Raw genomic sequence first — 16252 nt, 5'->3', positions numbered from 1 at the left:
CACATGGGCATAGGAAGTGGAGCTGGGGCAGTTTAATTATGGACAGGGTGACAAAGTGGGACAGTGGGATGACAATCAGGGTGGTCTAATTTCTTGGCGGGGGTCTTGGCATCGTACTCTGTCTTGTTCCTGTATCTTAGGGACCGTTTGCGGGGTGGTTCTCTGTCTGCAGGGGGTGGGGTGCTGGTGTGGTGGTCCTGTGGCGGTGCCTCCTGTCCACTAGCGCCAGCAGAGGTGGTGGGCAGTTCATCGTCCATGCTAGTGTCAGGGGCCCCTTTTAGTGCCACAGTGTCCCTCCTGGTGTTGAGTACTTCCTTCAGCACCCGTACGATGGTGCCCAGGGTGGAGCTGATTGTTCTGAGTTCCTCCCTGAAGCCCATATACTGTTCCTCCTGCATGCGCTGGGTCTCCTGAAACTTGGCCAGTACCGTTTCCATCGTCTCTTGGGAGTGGTGGTATGCTTCCATGATGGAGGAAAGGGCCTCGTGGAGAGTGGGTTCCCTTGGCCTGTCCACCCCCTGTCGCACAGCAGCCCTCCCAGTTCCCCTGTGTTCCTGGGCCTCGTCCCCTGGACCGTGTGCCCACTGCCACTGCCCCCAGGTCCCTGTTGTTGTTGGGGTGGTGGGTTATCCTGGGTTCCCTGTAGTGGTGGACACACAGCTGATTGACGTGTCCTGGGGACGGAGGTATGGGCCGCTGGGTGGGTGCTGTGCTGGTGTTTCCAGAGGGGGGAAGATCTGTGGTGGCCTGTGCCTGTGTGAGGGGAACCGACTGTCCCGAGGCCCACGATGGTCCGGGCTGGTCATCTAGATCCAGTTGGACAGAGGTGCTGTCATCACTGTGGGCCTCTTCTGTGGGAGGAGTGGACATGTCTGGACTCTCCTGTCTGGTGACGTTGGGTAGTGGTCCTGCAGGGGTAGAAAGGCATGATGATTGCATCTGTGTGTGTCATGGTGTGCAATGGGTGGGTGACCGTGTACCCCAGTGCTGGCATTCCTGTGTGTCAGCTTGTGTGATGATGGTTTAGGGGGGTGTATGGGTATGTGCAGTGGGCATGCTTTAGTGATGGGTGTCCATGCTTTGTTGTTGCATGCAGGGCTTGGTGTTGGGATGTGTGGTTTGTGATATTAGGACATTTGTGAGGAGTTGGAGTGATAGGGGTGAGGGCGAGGGTGGGGGTATGTGATAGCATGCAGGTAGGGTGGGGGATGTAATAGTTAAGATTTAACTTACCAGAGTCCATTCCTCCACCAACTCCTGCGAGGCCCTCAGGATGCAGAATCGCCAAGACCTGCTCCTCCCATGTTGTTAGTTGTGGGTGAGGAGGTGGGGGTCCGCTGCCAGTCCGCTGAACCGCCTGGTTGTGTCTTGAGACCACGGAACGCACCTTCCCCTGTAGGTCGTTCCACATTTTCCTGATGTCCTCCCGATTTCTTGGGGGTTGTCCCACTGTGTTGACCCTGTCCACTATTCTTCGCCGTAGCGCCATCTTCCTTGCAATTAAGGTGTGCTGCACCTTTGATCCAAATAGCTGTGGCTCTACCCGGACAATTTCCTCCACCATGAACCAGAGCTCCTCCTCTTTGTAGTGCCATGGGGTGGTGTAGGTGATGTGTGTGGTGGTGTGTGTGGAGATAAGTGTGGTGATATGTAGTGTTGTGTTGTGTGAGGTGCGTGGAAGTTGTGTGGGTGATGGTGTTGTGTGCCTGTGGATGCTAGTATTGGTGATGGTGGTGTCTCTCTCTGGCCTTCGTTCGTGATTTTTGGTCATAGGGGTTTGTGGGTGATGTGGGTGTGTGTTTTATATTGTATCTGGTGTGTGGAAGTGGTGTGTGTATCAGGTGTGTGTATTTCAAATTGTCCTATGTGGCTTTGTTTTGTAAGAGTGTGTGTATTTTGAGCGCATCGGTGTGTACCGCCAATGGATTACCGCAGTTGAAAGACCGCCGAGTGGATTCATGTGTTGTGATAGTGTGGGCATATTTCTGTTGCCGTGACGGTGGAGGTTTTGTTTTCGCCAGTTTATCACTGACCTTTGGTGTGGCAGACTTGTGTGGGTGTCTGAATTTTGGCGGATTCCGAGCAGTGGGTCAAAATGACCGTGGTGGAATTCCGCTGGCGCGGCGGTGTGTTGGCGGTCTTCTGCACAGCGGTAAACGGCTTTTACCGCCAATGTTGTAATGACCACCATAATCTATTTTTTTTAATTGGTGTTGTGTTTCTTTCATGCTGTGTGGCTTCTTATTTAGTTGTTTTGGTACTGTTAAATGCTTTATTCTAGTTCCTTTGTTCAAGCCTGGCTGGACGAAGCCATAGCTACTCAGGGTTCAGCTTAAGGTTGTTTAAACGAGATTGACTGGACCCAAGGCAGTTTTTGTGAGTGTATTCCACTGAAAGGCCGCACAGCCATACCAGATACTACACACAAATGCTCACACTTCCCTACTAAATTCTAGTCACCATTTCCGTCAAACACACCCCATCTATTGGCGGTGATACATAACCTTAGTTTGTTTTGTTTTCTTGTAGAAGAAGATGTCCCTCTCCAAATACGTCAAACATCTTTCCGACACTTGCTTATTTTTTTGCTGAGGGATTTACATAGAATCCTGCCCCTTCTTCCTCCTGTGTGGCCAGTTGTAGTCAAGGTGACTATCTTGAGTTGACTGGACTATTACAATTCTCTTATTCTGGGCAGCCCTAATGAACTTTTCTTATTCTGCAGTGTATACAATATGCCACTCACAGGCTGGCTTTTGGTCTGCCACACTATTCCTCTATCTGTGCGGCCCTGAACTCTTTTCACTAGTTTACAGTTTCTAAGAGGATCTGTTCTTAAGTCTATTTTATAAAACTGGCCAAAGTAATCTTCAGCACAAATGCATCCATTATCTACCACCTCAAATTCTAAGGTCAATTAAGGCTTTCGTACAATGGTCTCTATGTTTAAGTGTGATCAACTGGAAGGGAGGTCTTTGTCATATCTGTCAGTATTCAAAATGCTTTGAGATGGGCTGTTGCTCTTCCAGTTGCCTTCTACTTTTCTGCAAGGTGTTAAAAACGTGGTTTTATTTGCAATAGATCTTTGCTGTTGCCTACTTTTTTCACAGCTCTTATGTTCTAAGAGCCAGGATGCATTTATGGGTATCGGATCTCTCCATAAATAAATATAACAGTTTTGGTCTAATCTATCCCCTTTTGACAAAGCTGACTGATAATAGATTTTGATCAGGAACTGGGTAAAGTACGAGCTGGAATGACACAATAAAAAAACCTGGACCTTAGACCCACATTGTTCTAAAAGTGGTTAAGGGATACCTCATTTGGACCTGATCTCTTCAGTACTGCTCTCTGTGGATTGTCTAAAATAACTAATCTAGAATTTGTTCATCAATTAGGTTGATTTCAATATGAGGGACAAAAGCAGAAGATATGAGGCTTGGCATGACCAAACAGAAATTGGAAATATAGAGTCACTTATTTGATGGCTGAGATACGAGCCAGGCATATTAATTATAGTCTAGTATTTGAAGCATACACCACGGATGTCAAGCTAGTCGGCACAATTAAAGGGAGGGTATGATTTGTGTTTCCTGCTTCAGCATGGTTGATTAGTATTACTTACCTTTTTAAATTAAAGGGAGTGAATCACTAAATAAGACCTATCACAAAAGTATGCTAAGTGGGCTACAAGCAAAGTTTCATCCAAGTTAAAATCTCACAAATGTAAGTAAATAACACATTTTCACAATGCCTGTAATACCTACTTCTCACTTTTACATTTCAGTTCATTGGTACTGCACAGCAGGCCAATTGTGTCGAAAGGTGATATGGATGCTCCCTATAAGGAGTAGGGGATGACAGTGCACGCTGTTGTCAGGGGAAATGCAGGATCAGTGCCATCAGATGAAATTTAAAGTGAAATGTATTACCTATCTGATTTTTATTGATTATTTGGGTTTTCTTCAGAATCTAGCTTTGACAGAAGGAGCAGCTTTTGCAGCACATACGTTTGTGTACTGTAGTTTATTTCAGATGTCTAGCATAAAGCCCATTTTTCCGTTAGTATCAGAAACGTGGAAGATGCATATCACTCCAACCTGCTAGCTGCACCACAGAAACCACTTGTCCTTTCACTTACTGCACAGACCAGCTTCAAGTCACAGACACCAAAGTTGGTCGGAGAACTCTGAGCAGCCTGAAAAGAGGGTTCATCTAGAGTTGGGGAATGTGGGAGATCTGAGTCAATGGCAATGCGACACAAATATTGCTTTGTAGTTTTAAATTTGTTTTTTTGTACATTACACCTATTTTCACACACGAATATCTTTGTGTATAGGCTCAGTTTCTTTGAGAGGAGAGCTTAATATCCTTTGACAAGCGACATTTTAAGCAGATCATGAATAACTGCTGGCTGCATTGAAAAAATAATATTACATAAAACACAAATCCAGATTTGAATCATACACAGTTAAAAAAACATACTAACTGACTAAAAGAGGCAAAGCGTAGACGTTTATTACACACAAACACCAACAAAAAAACAAATCGCCATTTTTAAAAAATAAAAAAAAATAGAATAAAAAATGGCTAACCTATTTGCACACTGTTATGTATTAGCTAGAACTGAGGAATGTTTAAGAAGCAATCAATTTACTTTTTACAGAGACAACTACCTACTACGTGTGATCATTGCATGATAGGCCGCGTGCAAACACAAGTAGCATGCAATGTACTTTTTTTGTAGGCGCATTATCATAGTTTAAAAAGACTACCCAAGAACAAAGACGAATCTCACCCTTACCGCCTGCTTGCCCTCATCCTTCTCATTTTCGCTTATGGACATTTTATATTGTATTCACGCTGACTCTCTAAAAGGTGCATCTGTTTCCATATCATATTAACTGGCACCATCCCGGTTTAACACCATTTTGTCCCTGAAAAAAGGTAACAACATTGTTATCTGTTTGGATATTACTCGACTATAATGATTAACATTCGCTTTCAATCTGCTCCATCCCCGATTGTAATGCTATTTTGTCTCCATTATTTTCACCATGGGACAAATTTATGTTATGAAATGCAGCCCTTGAAAAGCTACCGCATGAATCCTCTTTAAAATTATGAATACTGTCTGTCACCACGGTAGACAACTACATTTGTCATCAAAGGAAACACCTTTGAGGGAAGACGCACCATATCAAGAGCTCAGATTATGATCAAAGACTGAAAATGTTTAAAGTGGCAGAGATTCACTTATCAAAAGGTCCATAACTTTGAAATCTGAGCAACACAGAGATTTCAAGTATTCTGTTTATTGTTATTTTTTCTGGTTGACAGTGGCAGAGCTGTTAGTCCGATAATACATTAAAAAGAAGATAAAAGAGTAATTTAAAAATCATTCATTATAAGTGTTGCTTTATGAATATTTCAACTCCGCTGTTTTTCAGTATAGGGTTTATGCAGATTAGATTGGTTCGCCTGAGTATTCTGTCGCTCAACACTTCCTAACGAAGGTTGCTTTACTTTTGTGTTTGGGTATGGCAGTTTCTAAATTTACAAGTAATACTTTAATTGTTAGGAGGGAAATATGTGATTTTCTTTATTTGCTGCAATACTCTAGACAGGGTTATTAATTGCCTATTTGCAATGCGTAATGAAATTAGCATTGGTTCCTTTCATATTAATGTATTGTAAATTCAAAGCACTTACTACCCCAGACTAGGCTTTCAAGGGCCTCAAGTACTCATCCTCAGATGAGACATCTATATAGAATCGACATCACTGCTCTTCTTTTACGGTAGAACTCTTGGCCATGAGCGAGATTGCTGCTCTTGAACATTACTAGTACTCAACTCCAGTTTAAAGGTATGTATCTGTTGGAAGTGGCAACTGGAAGATCATACTTAAATCTTCTTTGGGGGAACTTTGTGTTTCGAAAGATTTTGCAGAGTCTTAACTTCTATGGTTAAGGGAGACACTAGTCTCTGCTAGCGCAGGTGTTTTAATAACAATTAGGAATAGGTGTCTATGTATTCTGAGTAATGGATTTGTGTAGAAAATATAATAACGTAGAAAAATAATGCACGGATTTGAAAATGTGATCACGATGAGTAGCCGTCACTGTTCACAGAGTGTGCTTATTAATGGTATTAGTATGAAAGGTTGAGCATATGTTTGATTAATGTAGTAATATGTCATATTAAAGGTTATGCATCATGTATTGGCTTTATTAATTGTAGGCCTTAACTTAGCGAAGGTCTTGGCCTAGTTGCCAGGCCTCATGTCAAGCTGTATTTCTTAACATTTAATAAATGACAGTCCTAGAGAGTTAAACAGTGATTTTCCATTTTATTGTGTAAACGTGCTCCTAGCTGAGAATTATTATCATGAAAACCCATTGCTAGAAGATCCTTTTCTTGCTGAATGTAACATTAAGTGTGTAATGTGTGTAAGACTGACTTTCTCAGAAGGAGAACAATGGAGACACTGACTGGAGTAGAAGCTGCAATAATATTGTTACCTGACGAACTGGATGATGAGAACATTGCAGGAAAAAACAATCAACGACATGTGAATGGAGTAGTGGTAGAATTCATAGATTTGAAGTTTTAGTTTTAGTGGACAAAGTGTGAACATGAGATCCCTTTACCAATAGGGAAATAGTTTTAGAGAATTTAACTTAATGAGGCTACACTGAGAAAAAACATCCAATTCTCATTTTCTTGCTCACAGAAAGGTCAATATTTTCTTGTGCATCCCGACAAGAGACGTGCTTAACTTTATTGCTTAAAGACTTTGCTTTTGCTGAACTTTGATGCTGAATCCTGATGCCTTGCTGAGCGACTGATGTCCTGATGACGAAGACTATCTTAGCTTGCCGACCCAATTGAGGAGAGGTATTATTGTACCAATGTACGTTATGATTATTTGCTTTTTCTTTCAAGGTACCAAGCGTACTGTTTTGTGAGACCCACATTTAGATGCCTTTCCTAATTCGTGTTACTAAATAGTTTTGCATGAAGCCCAACATGCTTTTGCTAATCTGGTTTTAGTTAGGGTCCTCACTAATGAAAATCTGCTAATGGAGAATAATGTCTGATGAATTTCTTTGCTGAATCTGAATGTATGTGATATAGTTTGCATAATTGTTCTTGTTATTAATTTGCACTGTAACTTTAGAATGTGTAATAGTTCAAGCTTTGATTAGATTACGTTTCTTCCATCGCTTTGGACAGCCAGTGTTGTTTCTGTAGGTGTATTATTTGATTTTGAGATTGATTTATATTTATATTATATTAGCATTGTTAATATAGGGGAATCAATATTCTAATTTTTACTAAAAGGTGTGGTTATTCATGACTGAAAGGTCATGGAGTGTGACGATTACTGACTTCAATTGATTATTAATGTAATTGATTATTGTTGATTAGAGATATTGTTTATTGATTATTGATTATTGCTCTGCATGTACTGGAGTTATGGTGGGATCATCCTAATTGTGAATCCAAAGGTTCATCAGCCTATTCGCATCCCCTTCTAAGTTTACTTATTAAGGTCAGACGCGAAAACATCTCTCTGTGGAAGCAGGTCGATGTATTTCTTACAATTACCTTCTCATGTCAAAACATATTTTAGTAAGAAAGAAACAATATCAATATCCTATGATTCTTTATTTCAAGTGAATAGTGACTTCACAATACCAACCATCAATAAACTCCAGTTCCTTTGCCAGCACTGACAGGACATTCCTGTCATTCCCCATCTGCACACATAAAAGAGACATGGGTAGGGTTAACAACTGAGGCCCAGCGGGGAACTTCAGTGGTAGTAAAAAGCCAAACATACATGACCATACTGCATGTTTACATCAGAGCAGTGCTGAGAGAGAACTGCTTCATTTTGATATTGTAGCATCTCATTCAGCTCTAAGATAGTTTAACTCAAATCTACGGGAAGCTGGCCCAGTAGAACCAATTACAGTGCTTAATTTGAGCGAATGGTTGTGGTTGGAGGTCAGCAGCACTTACTTTTGGGTATGGGCACTTATTGTTCCTCATTGCTTATTTACAAAGTGCAAAAGGGGGAAATTACAGAGATCTGAAAGAGAGAGGGAGGGAACAATGGCAAAACAATCACAAAAAGAGACACAGGAACCTGCAGGAATATGTTGAATTGCACCGGCCACGGGCTTCTGAATAAAGTTTCTGCCACTGTCACTCTCTCTTTTGCAAATTAAGCACTGCTCAGGAGGGCTTAGCCTCTAAGCATCACAAGCAAACATAAGTTCACAACAAAGCCAAAACATTGGCACACATGTTTTAGGAGGGCACAATCTTCTTGTGAACATTACTCCTGGGAGAGTGCTGGCTAACAAATGCAGAAGCCACTGAAGCTACCTTTGCTATTTCCTGTATGAGTCCCTTACCTTCAATTATGCTGGCTACTGAGCAGCCTTTTTCTACTGTTGGACTTTTTTTTTGCTTCTGCAGGGTTATCTCCAATCGTTTTGCTTCCTGCCTCCTATTATGTCTGACCTGTTGGTGTTGGCTTTTGAACTCTGAGCACTTTACCACTGCTAACCAGTGCTAAATTGCATATGCTCTCTGTGTAAATTGGATGGTTAATTGGTTAATCCATGAATGGCATATTTGATTTACTAGTAAGTCCCTAGTAAAGTGTACTAGAGGTGCCCAGGGCCTGTAAACCAAATGCTACTAGTGATCCTGCAGCACTGGTTGTGCCACCCACATAAGTAGCCCTGTAATCATGTCTCAGACCTGCCACTGCAGTGTCTGTATGTCCAGTTTTAAACTGTAAATTCGACTTGGCAAGTGTACCCACTTGCCAGCCCTAAACCTTCCCTTTTCTTACATGTAAGAAACCCCTAAGGTAGGCCCTAGTTAGCCCCAAGGGCAGGGAGCAGTGTATGGTTAAGGTAGGACATATAGTAGTGTGTTTTATATGTCCTGACAGTGAAATACTGCTAAATTTGTTTTTCACTGTTGCAAGGCCTGTCCCTCTCATAGGTTAACATAGGGGCTACCTTTAAATATGATTAAAGTGTAGATTCCCTTTTGGAGCAGATAGACCTGTGGAGTTTGGGGTCTCTGAGCTCACAATTTAAAAATACATCTTTTAGTAAAGTTGATTTTAAGACTGTGTGTTTGAAAATGCCACTTTTAGAAAGTGAGCATGTTATTGCTTATACCATTTCTGTGACTCTGCCTGTTTGTGGATTCCCTGTCTCGGTCAGTTTCACAGTTGGGCTGGTTGCACCTCACACTAGACAGTGACACAAATGGAGCTGGGGTGTAGTCTGCATTTTCTGATGAGCCATCTGTGCTAGGAGGGAGGGGGGGAATGGTCACTCACACCTGAAAGGGCTGTGCCTGCCCTCACACAATTCAGTCTCCAACCCCCTGGTGAGTGTTTGGGGCCTGGCCTGGGCAAGACAGGTTTTCACAATCAAGAGTGACTTTGTTTTGAAGTAGGCCTACTTCAAAGGAGAAAATGGGTATAAGAAGGGTACCCAAAACCACAGACTTTACAACACTTCTGGAAACCAAGAGGAACCTCTGCCTGGAGAAGAGCTGAAGAGCTGAGGAAGAACAGCTGCCCTGCCTGTGACTGTACTTTGTGGAGCTATCCTGCAGTTGCTGCTTCTGCCAGAGTAAGAGGGCAAAGACTGGACTTTGTGTGCCTTCGATCTTGTGAAGATCTCCAAGGGCTTGATTTAGAGCTTGCCTCCTGTTGTTTGAAGTCTAAGGGACAGCAAATACTTTTATCTGCCAGAACCTGTAATCTCTGGAGAGGCTTCTACTCTGCGCTGTGGTGCCCATACAGGTCCTGGGACCCTGAAAGGAGGTGCTGGCAGCCGAAGAGGAAGAAATCCAACGCAACTCTGATCTGCGGCTCAAAAATCGATGCATCACTGGCTTCGCGCCTGCAACGTGACCGAAGAATCGATGCTCGGAACTGGAGAAATGACACGCAGCATCATTGATGGAGGCTGGTGAGATCGCAACTCGTGCTGCGTGGTTTTCGGATCATCGTGCAGCTGGATTTCCGACACAAGTACCACTGGGCGTGTAAAACCAACACAAGGCTTGCCCGGATCTGAGAGTGCTGACCGCATCGACGCATCGCTCTCCTGCAGAGAGAAGAAACAATGTGCAGGACCCACCGAAAGGAGAAATGACGCAAGGTCTCGCTTGTGAGTGAAATCGACGCATCACAAGCCCTTTTTGATGCACACTTGCCCTTGCAGGGTTATTTTTGATGCACCCAAGGTACATTTTCATGCTAACAGTGTTAGTGTGTGTTTAAAACTACATGAAGACTCCTTTTGCTTTTTAATTGATAACTTGACTTGTGCATTGTGAATTTTTTTCGTTTTGGTCTTGTTTTGTTTAGATAAATATTTTTTATTTTTCTAAACCTGTGTTGTCTCATTTTGTAGTGTTTTCATTGAGTTACTGTGTGTGTTCGTACAAATATTTACACCTAGCATTCTGAAGTTAAGCCTATTGCTTGTGTCAAGCTACCAAGGGGATATGCAGGGATTAGCTGAGGGTGATTCTCGTTTACCCTGGCTAGAGTGAGGGTCCTTGCTTGGACAGGGGGTAACCTGACTGCCAACCAAAGGCCCTGTTTCTAAAACCTACTTTATTCCTATCTCTGACAACCTATCTGGTCTTTGTGTCAAGGAGGGCTAGTCCTAGTTTTGAATTTTGTTGTCTCATATGGGGTAGACACACTAAAACTAATAATGCCTGTGGATGGAGGACAGGGTAGTCAGGTATAGATGTGCACCTTGACCTATTTAAGTACTATCCCCACTGGACTTGGAGGTCATGATGGCAGTATTCAGACAGTCTTAGACCACTTAATGAAGTTAATAGGATGCCTAACAAAACCTTCAGCTGTTACCCTCAAGTGCCTCAGTACAAATTGTTCCCAATGTATATTAATGTATTTTCAATCTATAACATACATTGCAAACTTGTTACTTCTATTTGCCCTTGTACTGTTGCAGGGATAATGTGGCAATGTTCTAATCCTCTACCGTTCATCCTTCAATCTGCCCCCTCTTACGTGCCTCTTAAATGCTTAATCACACCTGTGTTGGACCGGTTGCTGGCAATCAACTAAAGCAATACTAATCAGATACAAATCAATAATAACACTCAGTAAGAAGCAACACACCCACACACATAGCTAGTACAATATGACTTACAATAGCACAATCATGAATTTCAGCAATGAACAGATCAAACCAAGGACAATGGGAGACAATCCTGTTGACCTTGGTTTGGTCCGTTCCTGTCATTGGCACTGGGCCCAATCACACAAGTGGCACAGTATTATTATTTGAACAACTGTAGCAATGCTGGGTGGTAGGAAGTTTGTGGATTCCTGTGGATTCCAGAAGTTTCCATCACAGAAATATTGGGAAAATGTGTGATGTCAGGCAAAGTTTGAGGTTTGCAATGCATTGTTGGTAAGAAAATCTCAGGCAATACACACAAGACATGCATCCCTGGAACCCCTTGGTTATCTACTTTAAAAAAATGTCCGGGGTTGGTAGGTTTCCATGGATGGCAGCCAAGCATGACCCCAAATTCTGCAGCTTTTCCTACTGCTGATCTCTTTGTGTAGCAATTTATGACCTTTTGTTCACAAGGTCTATTGGCCCACCCACACAAGTGAGGTGCCAATTTGATCAAGAGACCTAAAAGAATACTATGTGGTAGGGAACTTGTGGATCCCCACAGACTCCAGAAGTTTTCCTCACAGAAATATGAGGAAAATGTGTGTTTTTAATCAATGTTTGAGGTTTGCAGGGCATTGTGGGTAACAAAATGGTGTGGCATGCATGCCATGCACACCAGACTGTACTCCCCCAGAGTTCTATATTTCCGAACTGCCTACCTCTTGTAGGTTTTTCCAGGTGGTAGCCTGCCCTAGTTGAAAAAGTGCAGCCGCTCACCATTTTAAGGGGGATGATGATGGGAGTTAGCCAAACTCTCCAGGCCTGTTTGTAAAAATAACACCCCAAAGAATCAAAGATCCTCCTGCTTGCACTGGAATGGGATGCTTTAATCTGCAGAAGAGCAGAGACAGTGTTGATGTTTTAGGGGTGAGGCGGGAGACTGATGTTAGGTGGGAAAAGGCCCACCCTATTATTTTATGAAAAATTTACATTGCTGCCATACAGTGGGATTTCTTCCCCCTTGGGGAAGGATCGCGGGTAGGTACCCTATTTGCTCCCATGGTGGGGCTGAACAACAGTTCCTCCATTGATATGGAGTGGAGGCCCAGCCATGCCCATGATGAGCAATCCCCACTCCTATATTAAAAAAAAAATCCCTGGCTTATAGTAGGCTTTCTGCCCCCGAGGAGGGCATATGGGGTAATTTCCCCCATCAGCCCCTGGGTGGCAGAATGACTGTTTCCCAATTTTAATGGGGGTGAGGGTGGGGGCATGGCCATGCCCATGCTGGGCAGCCTCCACCCCTACAATATCCCTGGTGCCTAATAGGCTTTCTACACCCCCACCCCCTTGGGTGCCAATGTGGGTACTTGACCTCATCTTCCCCCCTGGGTCAGCAAAATGATTGTTCTCCATTTTTATTTGTGTGGGGGTATGGCCATGCACATGTTGGGCAGCCTTCACCCCAACAATTGTATTTAAAAAAGTGATGACATGTAGTGGGCTTTCTGCACTCCTGGAAGGAGCAGATTGGGTAACTGCCCCCATCTGCTCCCCTGGGGGGGGGACAGAAAAACTGAATAAAAAAAACAGCAGGGGGAGCACAGGTCCTTGCACAAGGGCCCACTCTCCCTGGTGTCCAGTGGATGGATCCTTTCTTTGGGATTTTCCTCCTGTGGTGATTCCCCAAGCAGGGAGCCATTGAAGAATGGTACCATTGGAAAGGGAGGAGATTCTTCCCTTTCCAATGACACCTCTCCCATCTGAATTGGTGCTTAGGGGACTGAAGTATGTCCCCTAGCACCAATGCAGTGAAAAGGTACATTTCACTTTCATTCTCAATTCAATATGTCAGCATACAATGTGCACCAATCGCCATTACATTGAAAAAAAAAAATGTCTCAGGCTGCTGGGAAAGCTCTTCCCCAGCTAGCAAGGATGAAATGAAATCCTCTGGTGTTTACACCAGAGGGATTTCCTGCCTCAGATGTGAGGATGGCCTGGAGTTGTTCTCAGCACATGAGGATTCATGCGGAGAATGACTTAGACCTGACCTCCGCACTGAAGTGGTTAATACTGAGTCCCATGCCCAATGTTGCTCCGCATGCTTTAATGCTTTGATTTGGCTCAGAAAAGTGGTGAAATGCTAAATGAAACATACTTTGCCCTTGCACCACCGTTAAATTTTTTTTTGATGCAGCAGTGGTGCAAAGCAGTTCCCTACACTACACCACATTTAATGGGACCATTGCCCCAGTTTGTAAAGTCTTGCGCCACATTATACCTATTCCAGGTATAATGTATGCAAGGTAGGCGTTTTACAGTTAAAAGCCATGCAGAACTGGTGCAGTGAAATCTAAAAGATTTCACTGTGACATTCTATGCCTTCACAGCGTCATTTTTTTAGCACCTGCTCAGAGCAGGCATTAAAGTTACTCTAGGCTTTTTAACATTGGACCCCACCTTGCATTGCTGTAGTAGCACCATTTTGTGACGCTAGTCCAGTAATGTGTCATTTCTGATGCATCTGTGGAAATGTGCACCATGGAGCGCTGTATCATAAATACAGAGCTACCATGGCTTCATTAGGGTGTCCAGGGGAGGGCACAAGAAATCTGGTGCATCAATTGCGATGCTCCAGTTTCTTATAAATGAGGCACTAGGTGTTTTTAGTAGAGGATAAAGGAAGAGCTGCTGTTACTTAGCCATATAGGGCCACCCATGGACATTCTAGCATAGAAATAAGTAGCCTTAAAAATAGTTGCGCAGAGATTATTACTAGGACTGGGCATAAATATAATTCCACTTGCAGAGTTGGCAGAATTCAGGAACTCCGCGATACGTGTGTAACATTAAGTTCCCCCTAAATGCCACCATCAAGTGCATGGTGGAATTATTTTTCGGTGGTGTGTCTGAGACTTGTTGGTATGTGCTGGTGAGTGCAATGAGATTTGCCAGCCACTAGCAAGTGGACATGAGATTTGCTGGCCGCTGGCACTGCTTTTGGTCACCATGGAGCCTTCCGGTGTCATTTTCCTGAGGCTGGTGACCTCAAGCATCTGCAGCTGCTTCTCAAGCAGATTTTCCTCTCAAGAAGCAGCTAAATCTATTTGAAAGGACATTTTCAAGTGAATCTTCAACTCCAACAGACTGTTCAGGTTGTTCTTAGTGTGAAAAGCATTTATTTTATTTTACTTTTATTTTTCAACAGGAAGGAAGGGCCCCAGAGACTCTAACTTCCTATTTCTGTCCAGCAGGCTCCTCCCAACTTTGTTCATTTCCTAGTCAGTTTTTATTTGGATTTTGAGTTGGAAGGATCACTCTCTCTGTCTGCAGTTCCTGCTGCATATATACAATTGGATGTTTAGGACTTTGTTTTTGTGATGTCACAAGTACGGTGAAAATGTTTTCTATAAGGATGTTATTTTTTTTTATAGAGGGCATGCACCAATATTTGTTTGTACTTTTATTAGATTTTTACATTTGATTGTGGTTGTAGTGGATGACTTTGTGATTCATTAGGGGTCTTTTTAATTATTTTCCATTTCATTTTTTATATTTTGCAAGGGAAAAAGGTTGCACAGTTCAGTGCAGTTTCTCCGTCTGTTAAAGTTACATTATTAATTTAATTTACTATGTGGCTTAATCTGCCCATAGGCCAGCCACTTGTGTGATTGGGCCAGCCAGCTAGTACTAGTAATGGGCACATGATACAATTGTTTCTGTGGTATATGTTTTTTTAAAACATCATTTAGGCAAGGGATTGCGCTGGATTAGAAATGTGAGGTTCAATTTGTATTTCACTTTCTTTCCCCTGCAAAAAGTGTATTTTGGTGGGGTAATATTTGATGCCTCAGAGAATGTGTGTGGTAAGAGGAGGTTTTGCTATACAATAGTGGGAGTCACTGATCGTGATGTGCTAAGCTTTGGCTTAGTTAGTCACTGTAGCTGATGAATGATGAAAAAGAGAAACTTGAACAGGTGTAAAGCCGTTATGAAAGAAACCATGAAATAGCTACATAAATCACTTGCCGAGAAAGATGTGACACATGCCAGGAATGGATTTTTCAATTTTTTTGGTAGGCTGGGACAGAACTAAGGAAAGAATAGTTTGGATAGCAGTATCTTCTATCAAAACTATCACTTTGGGTGGTTTGTTGCAGTTTGTTGACAATGTTAGTCAAGCCAACCAAAGAGTTTTTGTTATGAAGGGGCAGAGCTATAATGACTCTGAGTCATTGAAACACAATGAAGGGGTGGAATAATGGCCAATAAAGGACATAAGGTATTGGTTGGAAAATGCAAGGGGACCTCATACTCTCCTGCCATGCTGCACTGACATGGAAACTGCTGGTATACTCTATAAATTAATGATAATATAACATTAGGGGAATCCACCTTGACTATGGCACTCTCTCATTTTAACTGTTTGAGCATGGACAAGAAAAATAAATCCTCCTCAACAAACATGCATGGTAAATAATAGCTTTTTTAGGCCAGCAATTGTCCCAGTTGAGAACCAAAAATCTATTCTCTTAGTCTTACAGTACCACAAGATATATAAGGGGAGAGGGAAAATTAACTTACAAAGCAGAAGAAAGTTACAGACAGGTACAGACAGGAAAAAGTCTGCTGCAGAAACATAAAATGCATAAAGAAAGATAATGCACTTACCAAACAATAGGTAGAGGAATTGAAATAAATCAAGAAAATATAAAGAAGCAAGGCAAGATTAAAATTATTCTAATAGTGGGAAAGGCCAAAGTTAGGGAAATAATAATAATAATAACAGGACCAGAATAGACCTATTCCTAATTTCTTAAACCTAAGCCCTATTCCTAAATTCCTAAACCAAAACTCTATTTGAAACTACTAATGTATTACAACAAATTATGTTTGCTTCTCAACTCCCTTTGGTGGGCCAACTCAGTCTCCCTTTTCAATGCATAGCTGCACACTACAAATCAGTGGGAGAGCAGGACTGTATAAGCTACATAAAGAAAGGCACAGGGAATGTTAACTCACTCATATTACTAC

This window comes from Pleurodeles waltl, chromosome 12, assembly GCF_031143425.1.
Source record: "Pleurodeles waltl isolate 20211129_DDA chromosome 12, aPleWal1.hap1.20221129, whole genome shotgun sequence".
NCBI lineage: Eukaryota > Metazoa > Chordata > Amphibia > Caudata > Salamandridae > Pleurodeles > Pleurodeles waltl.
The sequence above is the reverse complement of the archived record's forward strand: the minus strand, read 5'-3'. Positions refer to the sequence as shown.